At 30.9% G+C, this 5,212-nt stretch overlaps 1 pseudogene; it reads left to right on the top strand.

Annotated features, from left to right (window-relative positions):
• Positions 1-1,427: 1,427 nt before the first annotated feature.
• LOC120204040 lies at positions 1,428-2,758 on the top strand (annotated as a pseudogene).
• Positions 2,759-5,212: the final 2,454 nt, after the last annotated feature.

Genomic DNA, 5,212 nt, shown 5'->3' with positions numbered 1-5,212 from the left:
ACGAATCCCTTTTTTATTATTAAAAAGATTGAATTTTTGGTTAAAACGCAGATCAGTTTATCTTTTAATTGATATTTTCTTAAAAACTCTTTTAAATGATTTTTTTTAGGTATTTGACCTACCTGACCCAAAAGGCCGATGGCGACTCCCAAAATATTTTTAAATCAAAAATCATTTTTATTCACATTATTTTTCCCGCCAAATAAATATTTCGTGCCCGGGCGAAAACCGGTTACGACATAATGCGTTAAAGAAAATGAAAAATTCTAAATTTTTAAGAAAAGAATACTAAATTTTTAGACATTTTTTTAATTTCTGGATCCACCATGTTTGCATGTTGAATTCTCGACTTCGAATGAACTCGATTCATCGATGCACAGCATCGACCATTGACATTTCAAAATATTCACCACTTCCATTGAATTAGGCTATTGTTTCATGTGTTTTCCATAGGATTCATCAACCATTAATGATCCTCATAAAATCAGACTAAAGATTGGGAATATGTGGATTCTATTAGGGTCTTTAGTGGCTTTCGTCGTCGTAATAATATCAGTTTCGGTCATCTGTTTCATCGTAATGAGGAAGAAGAGTGTTAGGCGAATATGTTTTTTTTTTAATTTTTAATTCAATATTTATGGGGGTGATAGATTTATTATTCTAAAAATAAATAATAAATTAACGGTTAGGTTACAGTTAATAACTGCTATAACCATTCTAATTATTGAAAATTTTTATTTATAGGTAATAATCTTGTAATTCTATTATCAATATTTTTTTTAGATAATTCCATTTCATTACCCAAGAAAAACAAGAAACCTGCTACGTAAACAATAATTTAACTCCTGCTAGTACAAACATCAAAAGAAACAACCATTACAAGTGAACAACCCAAGCATGCTTAAACACCCTCACAAGGAGAGATTTCCCTTTAAAACAGTGAACAGCCCATGCCAACTCCCTATCCCAGTAGCTAACCCTACGAGTTACACCACACAAAGTAAGGATATCACCCCACAACTCCCTCGCAAAACCACAATCAAATAACTAGTGATCCCTAGTCTCAGCCTCAACACCACAAAGCACACACTTATCACTGTTAATGCTTAATCCCATCCTCAAAAGTTTATTGATAGGTTACAGTTCATATTTTAGGTTGCAATTTAATTATTTATTAAATACATTAAAAGATTCAAGGCGCAATACATCATGTTACGTTACCATCGAAACCATATTTATTATAATATAAACAGTTAAAGCCTTTTAACTCGTAACAGAGTTGCACTACACGTGTCCATACAGACCAAATTAAAACATATTATACTTACTAAAGATCAAGATGAAACAACTTACAGTTAATTTAGATAAATTTGGAATCGTACTTCAGGAGAATGTGAACTCTCCTCAGAGAAGAAGCTATAGCTGAAATGACGAAAAATGTCCCAACAAGATGGTCACTTGCAGAGATCAAGTCAGCCACACTGGGTTTTCATAGGAACAGGATTGTTGGTGAAGCTATAGGCTCATGTTACAATTTTAATTTCCAGTGCACTCTAGCAGATGGTAATGAAATTGCAGTTAAAAGGCTGTCGAAAACTTCGAGTCAAGGGCTGCTTGAGTTCAAGAATGAAGTTATGTTAATTGCCAGATTACAACATAGAAATCTTGTGCGGCTCTTGGGATGTTGCTTACAGGAAAACGAAGAGTTGCTTATATATGAATTCACGCCCAACAAGCCTTGACATGTTTCTATTCAGTTTGATTCTTCAACCTTTCGATACCAACATTATCTCATTCATAAACATAACAAATTTGAATGTTTGCTTAGTCCATTTTTTCTCTTTTTCGAGATTTATCAGATTCGAGTTTAGCTGCACAACTGACTTGGCAGAAACGATTCAACATCATTAGAGGAACTGCCAGAGGTATCATGTATCTGCACGAAGATTCTCGCCTTGGAATCATCCATAGGGACCTTAAAGCAAGTATTGTTTTACTTGATCATGAAATGAACCCGAAAATTTCAGACTTTGGCATGTCAAAAATTTTCAGTGGAGATCAGAACGAAGCAAATACAAATAGAGTAGTAGGAACATAGTAAGTCTATACATTCTTTCCATGATTATCGAATATACATTGAAAAACCAGTTTGGTTTTTGCAAAGTTTTCGATGATTATCGAATTCTGTTTTAATCATTCTCTTATGAACTAAAACAGTGGATACATGGCACCCGAGTATGCTATGGAAGGGCAGTTTTCTGTCAGGTCTGATGTTTTCAGTTTCGGAGTTGTTTTGCTGGAGATTATAACTGGTAGAAGGAATTACGGGTTTCATTTATTGGAACGTGGTGAAAGCCTCTTGATTTTTGTATGTTCTCTCATCCAATATTCAATGAATAGATTAATCTGATATTATGTACAAGAGGCTAATTCTAATTGATGGTTGTAGGCATGGAAACTATGGTCGAAAGGTGAAGCAATGGAGCTAATAGAAGAGCATCTTCTCAAGTTGAGTGTGCCGACTGAGGTGCTTAAATGTATTCAAATCGGCCTATTGTGCGTGCAAGCAGATCCGGTAGACGGAACAACCGTGGCAACTGTGGTTGCCATGTTGGGAAAGGACACTATAACGATGACTCTACCAGCAGAGCCTGCATTTTATGTTAGACGTATTGTTGCAGAACAAATTCAACCCAATGCAAGTGATAGAATCTGTTCCGTTATTGAGGTTACGATTTCATATATGTCACATCGGTGATCGATTATTTCAAGTATATGATTGTTACTGAAAAATGTTGAGTTTTTCATTTTGGTTGAATGGACCGTACTGAAATGTAGATCAACGTTTGAACAAAACAGTGGCATATATGTTAATTAATGGCAAATAGTATATAAAACGGGTAAATTACACCGTGAATCGCTAAATTATTATTTCTTTTCTACTCTAGTTATCGGACTATTTTTCTACAGGTTTGACCACTAACATTATATTTTTTTATTGTGGCCACGGTTAAACAAATAACGGAGATCATTATGTGATATGATATAATAATAATATCAGTTCCTAAAATTTATATATTTTATCAATTCTATCATGTTTTGGGAAAAACAATAAATGAACTTGAATATATAAAAAATCTATCAATAAATAATCATCTTAATGTTGCAGAAGACGGTTATCGGATAGAGCAAAAACGCAACTGATAATTTGAGAAAATAAAAATTGAAGATAAAAGAAACACAAAATTTATGTGAAAAACCCCTAAATAATATAGGGTAAAAACCACGGGCAATAGTAGAAGAATTTCACTATGAGAAAATAGGAATTACAACTTCTCTCGATCTACCAAGGAGAAAACAATGATAATTCTCTCTTGATAAAAAGGAGAAAACAACTCTCAAGAAACTCTCTAAATTCTCTAGTATTGGGAGAAAACTAGAATGATTTTGGATGATTTTGAAGCTAAATGAGCTAGGGTATTTATAGTTGAAGCTTAAGGACTAATTTATAAATACCCTAAATTACAATGACTAAATTATGATTTAACCATTGTCCAAATTCAACAATTGTGTGCTGCCAATTTGCCTAATTAGCCGCCCACATGTTTTTGATAGCCATCATATTTTGACTTTGAACACTTAATTATGTGATATGATCCGCATTTTAATTATAAATAATCATCTTCATTATTTGTTTAACGAACAGCGACCAAAGTAAAAAAAAAAAACCTTGACATTAATGATCTGCAAATATTGAACAGACCAAACAAACTTCGAAGAAAGCGGGAACGATGGAAAAAGCATTCCATTGTTAAGACACAACAGCAAAACCGTGTTTGGTCGGTTAAGCAGACTTTATGTTGGACAAATCATAAAGACAAGTTCCTTGGCGTGTCTCTTTAATTGTCCACTTCATCCTCCTAAAGGAAGAAACATGGAAATTGATTATCTTGAGTGATCATAAAATAGTATTTATTTAGAATAATTTTTTAGTTATGGATAATATATGCATATCATGTAGATGTAATTATTCAAATTAAATATTCTAAAAAAATAACACTTCTTTTCATCATTGAAACCGTTGTTCATTCTATCATTAAATTTGTTTCAATGCAAATGATCATTATTAATTTATTACTTGTATGGTTTGCATAATTAAGGTAGGGCTGGAGTCCTAAAACAATAAGCTCTATTAATCAGCTCAATACATTGAGTACGGCAAATCGGTTGAAATGTTTGCGTAAGAAAAGTCAATGAGAGGGACGAATGTAAGATTTTATTTACTAGTGAATTTATAAATTATTAATGGTAGAATTTATAAAATTTTAGAGATTACAAAAATAAATTATCAATAAAAAATAAAAAAATACTTAAATTATATGAAAATTTACAATTTTTAAGAGACCATCGCGGTAACTTTATGAAATCATCATTAAATATATTAAACTTTTAAAAATATTACTAGATAAAATACATCAAAGGTCATTAAACTTTGTTCAAATGATTATTTTTGTTTACCAGACTTTCAAAAGTTATAAAATAATCATTAAGTTTATTCAATTATTACAAAATGATCACTGCAATGTTATAAAATTTTTAAAAAGTTTGATATATTCAATTTTCATTTTTAATAATTTGATAAAATTTAATGATCATTTATAACAATTTGATAAAATATAATAACCATTTTAACTATTAGATAAATTTAATAATTATTTTGTAAGTTTTAAAAGTTTAATGACCTAAATAATCATTTCAATAGTATAGTGACCTTTAGTGTACTTTACACTAATTTTTTTGTTTACTGGATAAACTTTTGATTATTTTTTTTATATAACTCCTAGTTTTATTAGAAAAGAAGAAAGATTCATAATTATAAAGAATGTTTACAATCATAAACGTAAACTAAACACATAATTAAAATATTTTCTTATCACCGTTAATACAAAAATTAGTCATTAAGATCACACAAGATCATAGAAGGAAAAGGTTAAAAATCTAACTAAAAAACTCGAATAAAAGATAAATATGAACATATCTGACTGCATCGATAAATGAACCACAAAATGAATCAAATTAGTAAAAGACAACTGACAAACCACAAATCAAAGTCGAGTGACATGAAAAAATCATCCACGAACGCAAATAGTGTATCCAAATCCAATCCGATGGTCCAAAACAAGAAAGATCAGCATGACAACAAATAAACATC

This window comes from Hibiscus syriacus, unplaced genomic scaffold, assembly GCF_006381635.1.
Source record: "Hibiscus syriacus cultivar Baekdansim isolate YM2019G1 unplaced genomic scaffold, ASM638163v2 tig00010533_pilon, whole genome shotgun sequence".
NCBI lineage: Eukaryota > Viridiplantae > Streptophyta > Magnoliopsida > Malvales > Malvaceae > Hibiscus > Hibiscus syriacus.
This window is presented reverse-complemented; position numbering and strand designations above follow the sequence as displayed.